General features: G+C 48.5%; 1 protein-coding gene across 3 annotated transcripts in view; it reads left to right on the forward strand.

Moving 5' to 3' along the window:
* The first annotated feature begins 342 nt into the window (after positions 1–342).
* Positions 343–13,559, forward strand: part of COL6A3 (collagen type VI alpha 3 chain) — a 100,493-nt gene continuing 87,276 nt past the window's right edge. For all 3 annotated transcript variants that reach the window (XM_036767455.1, XM_036767456.1, XM_036767457.1), the window contains exon 1: positions 343–494. The gene's annotated coding sequence lies outside the window, so the exon portion shown is untranslated. The remainder of the gene's footprint in view (positions 495–13,559) is intronic.

The raw sequence follows: 13,559 nt of genomic DNA on the forward strand, positions 1-13,559 counted from the left end.
GGGGGTGCAAGGGTCCCGCTGCAGGCTTTGTGGGATGAAGGCAGAACTCAAAGTGTGACATCAGCCTGCAACGGGGGCCAGAGGCAACAAAGCAGGAGTCTGGTTTTCATTTAGAGTTTGGGTCAGTTGCTCAGCAAGGAGGAAAAGGAGGGAGGAGGAGGAGGAAGAGGAGGAGGAGAAGGAGGAGGAGGAGGAGGAGGAGGCGAGAGCCCTCCACTGTATCACTGGAGAGCATCCAGTTTGCAGCTGTAGCCTCCCACTGAAGGCAGCTGAGCTCAACCCGGCCACAGCCCTCCTAGAAGAGCGCAGTGCAGAGGGCTTGCTCTCCCCTCCATAGGCTGCACCCCACATCTCCTCCCACCCGGCTCCTTTTGGGGCAGAAAAGCAGCCTTGAGAAAGGACACTCAGACCCAGAGGGAGGCACAGGATGAAGCAGGCGCAGACATAATCATACACCGAGGTCCAATACACAGAATTCTTCAGGTTTGCTCAGGGTAAGTTGTCTTTCTTCTTATGTTTCCTTCTCTGCTTTCCAAAGACTGAGCTCAAGGAAATGCCTGGAAGCTGGAGGGGCTCGGGCTGAGCAGTTTCAGCAGGGCTGGCCCTTTTCCTCCCAAGACTTTGGTTTGGGATGGAAGCTCTGAGGGCGTCTGTTCTCCATTTCTTGGGAAACATATGTGTTTATGTAGAGTGGGGGCTTCCCCAACAAATTCCTTCCTCTGTTTGCTTCATGGGTTTGCAAAAAGTCTAAGTCAAATCCTTCAGGACTCATTATTCACTTGATTTTTAGAAATTAAAAAAAAATCACCCCTGTGATCAGCCTATGTTAAAATGCTGAGAGATCTCAGGGTGACTAACGCTAGGAGCGAACCTCCTCTGGTGGACCCATGAGAGCCCTCATTTTGGAGTTGGAGAACTTGGATTCAGATTCCAGATCTGCTGATTATTCTCGGTGTGACCTAGAGCAAGTCACTTACCTCTCTGGGCCTCAGTTTCTCCATCTGTAAAGGGAATTTGGACTAAACTTTCCTCGATAATCCTGTGACCCTATGATCATCTGTAAGACTAAATGAGATAATGTATGCAGAACACTTTGTAACCATTAAGGCTTTCTACAATTACTATTATTACTTATTAATTTTTTTTTAAGATGAGAGGGTTTTACAAGATGACCTCAAAGGTCCAACTCTAAGTGCATGTTGCCATGAGCCTAAAACAAAGCCTTCTAGTGCCTTCTTCTCACCCTGAGATTTGCAGTATAGCATGGGCCAGGATGGGTGAGGGATTGGGTGCCCATTCAGTGACCTACGGAGACTTGGTATGAGCTTATAGCTCACACTAAGAACCAAACTACACCAAACCAAGCCAAATGAAGGAGTCTTTGCCTGGCACTGTTGGAGCTGGTGGGTTTGGGATGCCCAGGGGGCACTGCTCAAGGGTATATCTTGGACAAGGATTAGCATGGATTCCTCACCTGGGACTATGGGGAATAAGGGTTTCCATCTCTGTGCTCTCAAGACAGAGCGGGTGGGATTCCCGCAGATTCCTGCTCCTGCTGTGCACAGGTCCCCTGCCCATGCCAAGCGGGGAGCTCTAGGAGAGTCGTTCTCCACCAGGGTGTGGTCAGGCAGGGCTGGCTCCTGCAAACAATTGGGGTAGGGGTTGGGTGGGACTTTGTTCTCTTCTCAGTGAGGTGCCTCTGTGGAAGGCACAGCTTCCTGAGGGAGGCAGCTGCCTTCTAGCATCCCGTGGTCCGGGGGCCATCTACAGGGAGGGTCGACTGAAAAGGTGCTGGGTTCAGGTCCCCATGCTTTTCTATCTACTGCCCAGAGGGCAGGGCAGGGCGGGGTGGGGTGGGGCAGCCCCACAGAATGGGGAAGAAGTGGGCTCGGGGTTTCTAACTGTTCTATGTTAACCACATTTTGGTATTCCAGGGGTGCCACAAGCATGCTCATAATGCCGGAGTTTGGTTTTAAATCAAATACTCTATTACAGATGGGCTGTGTGATTTTGGGCAAGTCATGTCCTCTCTGGACGCCCACTCCCTCATCTGTAAAATGAATGGACTGGACTTAATGCTCTCTGAGGTCCCTTCTGGCTTCCAATCTATGGTCCTGTGACCTCTCTGAGCCTCGTCCCCTCTTTCTAAAATGGGGGATTTGGACCAGATGTCTCTGGTAGCTCTAGAGCTATTAGGCCATGATCAGTATGGGCGAGCCCTTCACTGAGACAGGTTTTAGTCTCTCCATGGCTCTGCAGGCAGAGTTTGTGAGTGATAGCTTGATGGCTAGGAAAATGCCACGTCCTGAGGGGAAGGGGTGCCCTGGCAAATGTTCACTGAGGGGAGAGAAGGCACTCTGAGGTAAAGGCAAGTTTGGATCAGAAGGAGATTGGAGCCACTCTGGCTTCCTCGATTCACAGAGGGGGGAGAGCAGGGCCCAGAAAGGGGAGGTGTCTCCAAGGGGATCCAGCTGCTTGGTGACAGGGTCAGAGGTGGACTGTGGGTGCTCGCTGCTGCTGTAATGAAGGCAGCAGTAACACAGATAAACCCAAACAATGGATAATTCTGCCTCTCCCCGCTCCATGCCAATTGTTTTTTGAAATGCATGACATGACCTTATTTCTCAGAAGATGAACACTCCTAATAATGCCTGGCTTGCATGGAAATGAAAATGAGTCCCAAGCACCAGGGAGAAGCGTCCTGTCATTGTCCCACTGAATTGCCTTTTATCTATTTTGTATGTTCTTATATGCCCACATGCTGCCTTCTTGGGCAGAATGTAACCTCCTTCAGGGGAACGTCTACCCTACCTTTGTCTTTGCATACTCAGGACTTAGCACAGAGTAGGTGCTTAATAAATGCAGGTGGTGGGACTCGACAGGTGGTTGGTGGACAAGTCACATGGCATCAGTGGGAGGGCTCGTTGAAGTGTATTGCTTATTACAGGGTTGTCCTTTTGTACTAAGGCTCATCCCTCCAGGTGAGGGGGACAAGGTGGAGTGAATGAATGTTTATTTGTTCAGGGTGTGGGCCATCCTTCAGCCCACCAACTGGGCATGGACAAGACTAGGAAAGACAGTGTAAGAGCGTTGGGAGGGTTGGGAGTGTAGAGGAGGGAAGGAGGAACAGTTTGTATTTGCTCAGGGTTGGGTCCATGACTAATTCATTCTCTCTTCTCTTAATCCACCAACTTTGAATGAACAAAGCCTAGGAAAGACTGCATAAGATGGTGGCATGGTTGAGTTGGTTGGGTTGGCTGTGTAAAGTAGGCATGAAGGAATGAATCTGTATTTTTTCAGGGTTAGGTCCATAGTTAGTAATTTCTTCATCTCTCAGGCTGTCAACTGGTCATGAGTAAAGGAAAAATAAGGTGTGTGTATGTGTGTGTGTGTGTGTGTGTGTGTGTGTGTGTGTTTGTATGTGTGTGTGATAGAATAGGGTTAGAGGCAGTTTGGATTAGTAAAAAACAAACAGTACTGGTCTAAGAGTTGGAACACGAGGTCTAAGCACACTAATCTTATGCCCTAAACACACTGATAAGATTTGTGAGCTGTCACTAACTCCCTTCCTGGGCCTCAGTTTCCTCCCCTGCAGAATGGGCTGGCTGGCATCTGATGTTCCCGCCAGCTTCAGTTCTATGAGCCAGTGAGCCTTCTCAGGCAGGGAGGAGTCACAGTACTCTGCTGTTCCAAGTGACGAGTCTTTGCCAGCAGAGGGACTCCTGGTCTGGAGGCCATTATGTCTGCTTTAGGGTGGTTTTCCCACAGTGGTTCTGAGGGTCTTCTTGGGTGGGTGTGAGGGAGGACTCTTGGGGGGGGGGGATGGGAGTAATCTCTGAGTGAATCTTCTGTATGAGGGCTTGGCTTCCCTGGATTTCTCCCTCATTCTGGCCTTCCAAAGTCTTTGGGTTCATTTTGGGGTGACCAGTTCGTTGTCTCATCTTGGGTGCTTCCCTCAAGCTTTCCCTTTATTGGTGATAGGAAAGTAGAAAGGCAACCCCGGGTGGAGGCTGGGGTGCTGGGCTGATCCACAGAAGAGCCTGGCCCTGCTTGGCCCTTCGGGAGCCATGAGTAGCAGCTGCCAAGAGTTTATTTCAGACTTGGTGTCCAGAAAAGCCTCCTAACACCAAGAGGGCCCTGGGGCAGGCTCCCTCAGGAGGCAGCAGGATCCCCCTCTGTAGAGCCCTCAATCAGAGGCTAAATGGCCCCTTGTGGGGTGGATTGTCCCAGGAGTTCTTGTGCATGGCTGGGCTGAGTTAGATGGTCTCCAAGGTCCCCTCTGACTCAGGGCTCCTGGGAGTTTCTTCACTCCCATCCATTCAGTGGCTCAATTCCCTACATACAGAGATATTGAGCTCAGCCTTGGGATGAGTGGCTGGGGTCACTGCTTTCTCACTTGGCTAGAGCACTGGATTGGAAGGTAGAGAACCTGGTTTCAAATCCTGGCTCTGCCATTTGCTGCCTGGGTCACTTTGAGCAATCACCTCCCCTCCTCAGGCTTCCATTTCCTCCTCTGCAAAGTGATCTCCCAGGGTCCCTCCTGGCTCTAATCCTCTGATCTTTCTCTCTTTTTTAAAGGGGGCTATTTTTAAATTTATCTATCTATTGCCATCTCTATTTCTTTCTATCTGTCTATCCATTCTCTCTTTCTGTCTGTATCTTTCTGTCTTCCACTGAGGCTGTAGAGTTAGCTCTCCGCTCAGAGTGTTTCAGCAGCCCAGGGATGCTGAAGCTTTCTTCATGGCCCCTCGTGGCATCCTCTGCGTGAAATTCCACATTTTGTCTTAAAAATCCACCCCCACACCCAGAGTTTGGTTGCATCAGCCTCTCTTTCAGGCACATCCCATTCTAGCCACGAGTCTTCCATCAGGATTCTTTGTCTCTCAGCCTTTCTAGGGAGAGAGAGAAGTGTTCAATCTATGTGAGAGACATTCTGGCTCCCGTTTCTCTTCTGAATGGGGGAGACGGGAATAGAGGTGTGTGTGTGTGTGTGTGTGTGTGTGTGTGTGTGTGTGTGTGTGCGCGCGAGCGCGCATGAGCACCCACTGTGCTGTCACTTTTTCCCCTATGAAAGGTTCTCGGCTTATTGGTCTTACTCCTCTCCCCTCCCCCCAGTGACAGCTGAAGGCAGAGTCAGTAAGAAAGACCTTACTATTATATAAACAGTTCCAGGCTTGAGGCACTATTAAAAAACCTCAAACTTGCCCCATTAGTAGCTCAGCTTAAGGAAAGGAAAGCAGAAAGGGACCAGTTTTAATGTGAGAAGTTCCAGGATTTGCTTTTCCCTCTCAGGGGGCTGTGGAGCAGCTTAAGGACTTTTTGTCTCTCATCCTTATGCCTGGCTTCATCGTCTCTGTTTTAAGGGGAGAGGCTTTTTTCTTTTTTTTCCTTTTGCTGGGTGGAGGTGGGGAGAGTCTGGGCAGACAGTATAATACAGTGGAGCCAACACTGGATTTGGGTGAAAGTTCTGTCAGTTTCTCCCTGTGTGGCCTTGACCAAACTCTGGGCCTCAGTTTCCCTCTCTGTAAAATGAGGTTAGACTAGCTCAAGGGTGGGGAACCTGCAGCCTGGAGGCCACGTGTGGCCCTGTAGGTCCCCGAGCACGGCCTTTTGACTGAATCCAAACTTCAGAGGACAAATCGCCTTCATAAAAGGGTTTGTTCTGTAAAACTTGGGCTGGGTCAATAGGCTGCACCAGAGGACCTAGAAGGCTGATATCTGAGGTTCCCTCTAGCTCTGAATCCAGTATTCTCTATGTCTTCTGCTGGGAAGGAGAGCCTGGGGTCCAGTTTTTGGAAGTGATCTTCTCCTTGGAAAGATTTTTTTTTTTCTCAACTGGAAAGAGGTAACTCCCAGTGCGTGGCAGCCTCCCCCACTCTTGGGAGGCTGGGGAGTGGGAGCCCTGAGCTGCTTGGCAGAAGCGGGTCTCACAGTGTCCGCTAGAGGGCGCCCTGCTCCCCAAAGTCTTCCATCCGCTTTTGAGCCAGGGTCGGGTCCTGGCTCTCTGACAGAACCCAAGCCCCCACCAGCCCTGGACCAAATCTGAGTCCGGGCCAAATACATTCCACCGGATTTCAGCAATGCACATACAGACTTTACTGAATTAGAGCAAAGTCATATAATCGTAGGCTGATCGGTTTGAAGTTATTAGAGAGAATGAGGCATCTGGGGATGGATTAGTGTGGGTTCTTGGACTCTCATAATGCTAAGAGTAGTCCAGCTCGCTGTGACCTTCTGTGGGAGCATGCCATTGGGACTGGGCTTGGCCCTCCTCTCCTCCCTGTGTGTCCTCGGTCCTGCCCATCCCTCCATGGCTTTAATGCCATCTGTGCAGCACATCAACCAAACAACAAGCATTTCAGCACCTACTGCGTGTGCCAGGCATTGTGCCAGGCAGGTGCTGGGTGTGTGACAGTCCCTCCTCCCAAGGCCCTCACACAGATGATTCCCAAATCTGTATTTCCACCTCCCGCCTCTCCCTGGGGCTTCAGTGCCATATTCCCAGCTTCCTGTTGGATGTGAGCGTGTTTGACCTGAATTCTTAGATGCAATATGGCCGAGGGTGATAGAGGGGAAGACTGAACTTGGAGTCCAAGGACCCAGGTCTGAATGCCGCTTCTGCCACTTGGTTCTGCCTCAGTTTCCTCATGGGTAAATTGAGGGAGTTAGACTAGGTGGCCTCCAAGGGCCTTCTAGCTCCGCACCCAGCATCCTATGGTCTTGGCCCTTGTCTGACATTTTCCCACCTTCTCTCATTCGGTTAACAGCACCCTATCCTGCCCCACCCCCACCGTTCTCCAGGCACCCAGGTTCCTAATCTGGGGCTCTCTAAGTTCAAAGGCAGCCTTAGAGACATACTAGTTATGTGACCCTCAGCAAGTTGCTTAATTGCCATCTGCCTCAATGTCCTCAACTGAGCATGATAATAGTGCCCACCTCTTAAAGACTGTCATGAGGTTTAAATGGGATAATACAGTAAACCGCTTATCACAGTGCCTGACATAGAGTAGGTGCTAAACAAATTCTTCTTCCCTCCCTCCCTCTCTCCCTCTCTTCCTCCCTCTCTCCCTCTTTACCTTCCTTCCTTCCTCCTTCCTCCCTCTCTTCCTTCCTTCCTTCCTTCCTTCCTTCCTTCCTTCCTTCCTTCCTTCCTTCTTTTCTTCTTTCCTTCCTTCCCTTCTTCCTTTGGTTCTTTTGGACTCCTCTTTGTTCCTCAGCCCCACCCATGCATCCATTCCACCCTGCCCTGCCCCCTCCCCCAGCCTCTCCTCTCTATTCTTGCTGTATCTACCTTAGACCAGACCCTCAGCTCTTCTCATGAAGACTATTAGAATGCCTTCTTGGGTTCAAGAGCTAAGGGAACTAAGAACTCATCTCTTTATTCCTCTCTCTCCCTGTTTCCTGCCCATTTTGCTCCAGGAAATAGAGGCCCAGAGATGGGGAGATACTTGTCCAAGGTCACACAGGCAGTAAAAGGGACTAAAATGATAGAGCTGGGATTTGAACCAAGGTCCTCCTGGCACATAGTAGGTGTTCAATGAATGCTGGTCAAATTAAATTTGTTGCAATGAATCAATCATCTTGGTACTCAAAAAAACCCCAAACAACCCAAACCAACTTGATTCGGGAAATTGCTGCTGCAGACACACACCTGGTCTCTGAATGGATGCCTGCCCTCATTGACTGGGGCTGGTAAAGGGGGCATGGAGGCTTCAAACTAGTTTAAAAAGTAGTGCTTCCATTTCATTAAGTGTCGACCTTAGACCCGAGTTCAAATCCCAGCCCAGGCACTTACTAGCACAGTTGACCTTGGACAAGTCACTTGTCTCAGTTTGCACAGCTGTAAAGTGGGGCTTGCACAGGATCCTTGTGAGGAAAGCATTCCGCAAAGCCTCGAAACATAACATGCAGAATGTGCTCCCTAACCTTAAAAAGCACTCTATAAATGCTAGCGACGATTAAATATGGGTTGTGATCGTCGGCCCTTTTTCTTAAGCGAGAAGACAGTTGATGAATTTGAGTGAACCAGGAGGGAAAAAGGGGAAGAGGAAGAAATTTTGGCCAGAGGCACAGGACCAAAGCTTTAGAGTTGGAATCTCTAATCTCACTTTCCAGAAGAAGAAACTGAAGCCCGAGGGGGTTAAAGTAACTTTCCTAGGCTCAGACGAGGGGGTGTGGAATTTGAACCCAGAGCCCATGTCCCTTCAGCTGTACTGATCTGTTTCTGCTACAGGTGAACTGAAAGTCTTTTTTCTGGAGGGGGGGTGAGAATAGAGGGAGGGTGGGGGCTGCCACCTTGGCCTCCCCGGGAAGGCTTGGGAAGGGAGAGCGGGGTCTGTGAACTGGCCCGTGTCTCATAGACATTTGGCTTCCTCGGACACTGACACACATGATTTCGTTGTGAATCTGATCATTTCACGAGTGGAAATGACTGAATTGGGTGTGAAGGCAGCCCGGGTCTCCCCCAGAGAACTTCCAGGGGAAGGCAATCCGGCGTTAACACTTACAGTGGTGGGCTGTGCTCAGAGGGTGATGGTGGCTTGGAACAGCCTGCATTTATCTGATGCTGAGGCTTGCCAAGCTCTTTGCAAACAGTCCTGGGAGGCAGGCGCTTTTACGGGAGAGGAAACTGAGGCGAGCAGAGGTGAAGTGACTTGCCCAAGGTTTCATAGCTAGTAAGTGCGGTAGGTTTTGAACTCAGGTCTTCCTGATACCAGGCCACCTAGAGGATGCTCAATAGCTGCATGACCTTGGGGAATTATTCGTCCTTCCTGATCCTCGGTTTGTTTCTCTCTAAAAGGAGGAGGATGTGGACTAGATGGCTTCTGACGTCCCTCTCAGCTCTGGGTCTCTAATCTGAAGTCATTTGACCTTGGTGGGCTTTGGTTTACCTGTCTGTGGAATGGGGATAACATATAACTCTCTCTAACTCCCTAGGGGGTGTTAAGGGGTGCACTTGGCAAGCTTTACAGTGGGATAGACATCGAATGACCAGATTTCTCAGTCTGAAGTGGGAGCCTGAGCTGAAGCCCCCGCCCTTCTTGACCCTACCAAGGTCCGCTGCTCGGGATTTCCACCCCGGCCTGGGTTACTGATGCTAACTGACCTTTGGTCTTACTCACCGAATCCTTTGTCACCTGGAGGTAACTTGGGGAGTTCCCACCCGGCCCCAGGCAAGGCTAACAGTGAAAGTGTGTGGAGGCTTGAGATCTGGAGACCTCTAGGAGACAGTATCACAAACACAATTGACTCGATTTAAAAAAAAGTCATCACTTAATTGAAAACAGTGTTTCCGCCTACATGAAGCCAAGAGAACAAAAAAAGGGCATCGATTTTCCTCTTATGATTCAAGGACACGCTGATCACTTTTTCCCAGGTGTTTTCACAGCTCCTGCAGGGAATGCTGCGGCTGGGGTGGGGGCGGGGAGTGGGCAGGCACGGGCCATGGGCAAGCAGGGGGAGAATTCTGAGGGCAAAGCCTCCCTGAGCTGGCCTCTCACCATGGGGAAGCTATGTCATTGGGTTGGAATGAAGGCTGTGCAGGGCTTCTCAGGGGCTGAGAGGGATCAACTTAGCTGGGATGAAGCCTGGCCTCTTCTGGGGCTCAATCCTCGTATTCTAAGCTAGAAATACAAATGTATACCAGACCTTCAAGGGGCACCGAGGGGAAGGTGCAAAGAGGCTGATTTCGGCAGGACAGATGTCCCACCAATGAGGTGACCCAGCACGGCAGATGGGAAGGAGACCACTCACTGGAGAGGTCTTCGGGACGTTGGATGACCCCTGCTGGGATATTTGCTGAGGCATAGGTTGGACTGGATGTCTCTGAGCTTCCTTACAGATCTGAGATGCTGTGAGCCGGGGGTTTTGAAAGAAGACTTTACCTGGCGGGTGGTGATGTGTCTCCTTGTCTATGTGGGGGTGGGTGGAGGATTCAGAAAGTTTCCATTCACACAAGTGACTGTGAAGATGCTCTCGATTCAGTCCTGTTTGCTGGGGACCTTGCCCTCCTCACGCACGTGGGCACTTGGACTCCAGCAAGTGAGGTCCTGATGGTCCTGCCTCCCTAGGCTCAGAGGACCCCACCTACTCCAACCCCCACCCCAATTATAGATGAAGAAACTGAAGCCTAGGAAGCCAAGGGCCCCCAGGCAGTAAGTGTCAGAGCGGTATTTGAACCCAGGTCCCTAGACTCCAGAGATAATTCTTTTCCCACTGTACTATAGCCCTTCTATATTTCACACATAGGGAAACTGAGGCTCACAGAAATGAAATGACTTGCCCAAGATCTCACAGCCAATATCAGAGGTACACTCTGAACCCAGACTCGAGACTCTGAGCCCCGAATTCCGACCACTACCCTGTGCTGGTGGTCAAGGCAGAGGCAACACTAGTGTCTGCCTTTGCTTCTCTGATCACCCAGGGACATTCTGCATCTTCGGCTATCTGTCTGGAACCTTCTCTTCGTATTGGCTCAGTAGATGGGATTGGGCAGAGGCAGATGCGGCTGCTAAGTCACTGGTGGGCTGATTGGTTAGCATCAGGCTGGGAGCCAAGTGTGACAGGAGAACCAGCTGAAGCCACCCTTTTGGGGCTTGCTGTTCAGCTGCTCTTCACTCGTGTCTGACTCTCCATGACCCTGTTGGGGTTTTCTTGGCAGAGACTCTGGAGGGGTTGGCCATTTCCTTCTCCAGCTCATTTTACAGATGAGAAAACTGAGGCAAACAGGGTGACGTGACTTGTCTAGGGTCACACAGCTAGTAAGTGTCTGAGGCCTAATTTGAACTCAGGAAGATGAGTTTTCTTGATTTCAGGTGCAGCGCTCCATCCGCCGGGCCACCAAACTGCCCCCAAACCATCCTTGGAGGATCTAGTACTGATTGGCAGTTTAACCAGCCAATGACATTTGTGGAGAGCAGTAGAATGTCTGATCCTCTCCCCCACTTCATTCTTACACTTACTGAGACCACTTCTGGGCTTATTTACGCAACATTCCTTGCATATGGCTTTGAATTCCTCAATGCCAACATTTAATTACATTAATAAACAAAGGCAGGTTTTCCACCTTTCCCATTCAGATCATTCCACTGGTCTCTTCCAGCCAGCTCTAGCATGCACACGCGCGCGCGCGCACACACACACACACACACACACACACACACCGTATTTCCTGAAGCCCAGCACTCGAGGATTGTGTCATGCAGGCCTGAGATGGGTTAAGACAAGGTCCAGGCCTGGGAACAAGGAGCCGAACGACTCTTAGAAGTGGTCCCGGGTCAGCCCTAATGAAGGGCTTCAGCCCAGGGACCTCGACATGTGTTTAAGTCTTTGTATTTGAAATGATTTCCTTGTGTTTCTTTACTAAAAAAAACATCCAGACAAGAAAAAAAGGCTGGAGATGCGATCAGTGTTAATAAGAACTCATTCCAAAGAACCACAAAATGGTTCTGAAGCATTTCAGGAAGAGGTGTTCAGACGAGGATCAGCCATGGGGCATTTCTCAGTTAGTGAACTTTATATTTTTGATATTATGCCTATCTTGGAGAGTGGGAGCTCCTTGACAACAGGTACTAAATCACTCTTGTCTGTGTCTCCAGTGCCTAGCATAGTGCTGGTTAAGAGAGAGTGTGGCATGGAAGCTGGAGTGCTGGACTTGGGGCCAGAGACACTTAGGTTCAAGTCCTAAATCTATCAATGACTTGCTGTCTGGATGTATGAAAGGCACTTAACCTCTCTGATCCTCAGTTTCACCATCTGTGAAATGGGTGGGGATTATAACATGAACAGTACCTACTTCACAGGGTTGTTGTGGAGCTTAGTTCAATTCAATAAATATGTTTAAATGAGATTCTATCATCTATCTATCTATCTATCTATGATCTATCTATCTACCTATCATGTATCTATCTATCTATCTATCTATCTATCTATCTATCTATCTATTATCTATCTATCTATCTATCATCTATGTATCTATCTATCATCTATCATCTATCTATCTGTCATCTATCTATCATCTATCTATCTACCTATCATCTATCTATCTATCATCTATCTATCATCTATCTATCTACCTATCATCTATCTATCTATCTATCTATCATCTATCTATCATCTATCTATCTATCTATCATCTATCTATCTATAATCTATCATCTATCTATCTACCTATCATCAATCCATCTATCTATCTCTCTATCTATCTCTCTATCATCTATCTATCTACCATCTATCTATCATCTCTCTATCTATCTACCTATCATCTATCTATCATCTATCTATCTATCATCTATCTATCTATCTATCTATCTATCTATCTATCTATCTATCTATCATCTCTCTATCTACCTATCATCAATCTGTCTGTCTATCTATCTATCTGTCTATCATCTATCTATCTATCTATCTATCCATCATCTATCTATCTATCTATCTATCTATCTATCTATCTATCTATCTATGTATCTATGTATCTATGTATCTATCTATCTATGTATCTATCTATCTATCTACCTATCATCTATCTATCATCTATCTATCTGTCTCTATCTAAACTGTACTGCCAACCTTAAGAATTTTATAAAAATGATTAGTTGGTATTATCATCATTATAACCTAAAAAACTTCCCCAATGAAAATGTCAGGAAAATATCTTACAATGAGTGTGACTAATCCCTCCATCCGAGTCAGCTGACTCAAATCCATAGCTATACCTAGGACAATCTATGGTTCCCCCCCCGCTCCAAGCCCCCAGCCTAAGGGCTCTTAACAATGAATTTCTGAATATTTTTCCTTCCTAGGTTAACACGTGTGGCTGCAGAAAGTCAGGTTTGGTTGAATTAATTAACTAATTTTGTTGAATTAGTTAATTTCCATACGTTAATGCGCTTTCAAACTGTTCGACAGTGATATCTTACTTGGGGTCAAAGATGAAAGAGTAAGAGGACTTCTACTCTCAAAGCACCCAGCAAGGAGCAGTTCCTAGGTCTGAAATCCCCCAGACCATGGTTTTGCTGTGGCTACATTTTAGCTTTATTCCTTTGTCTACTTTCATGTCATACAGAGTGAGTGTCCCTTAGCATCTTAGATTTAAAACTAAAAGGGACCGTAGAAGGCATTGAGTATAACTGCCTCATTTTATAGATGGGGAAACTGAGGCCCAGAGGGGAGAATTGACTTGCCCAAGGTCACTCAGCTAGGTAAGTCACAGAGTGGGGTTTTGAACTCAGGTCTTCTGATGTTAAAACCAGTGTTCTCTCTGTTGTTCTAGGCTGCCAGCTTATCTCCCCTTAACCCTGCCTTATTGGCTGCTGGGGGCAAAGTCCTGACAGCCCTTCCCTAGTTAGAATTGTGGTTGAGATAGACCATGCTGCCTCCCTGTTTCCCTGAGATGTCCTTACTCCCAAGTGCCATAGTCATTCCTTAGCCTGGCTTCCCAGCACTCTATTACCTCCTCCTATCCCAGGCTCTGTTCTGGTTACAGCCAGGAGAGAACAGCTCTAAGTTGAATTGTCTTAAGGTGTAGACTCCATCCATAGAGTGTGTGGTCTCTACTTCAT

This window comes from Trichosurus vulpecula, chromosome 7 (genome assembly GCF_011100635.1).
Source record: "Trichosurus vulpecula isolate mTriVul1 chromosome 7, mTriVul1.pri, whole genome shotgun sequence".
Taxonomy (NCBI): Eukaryota; Metazoa; Chordata; class Mammalia; order Diprotodontia; family Phalangeridae; genus Trichosurus; species Trichosurus vulpecula.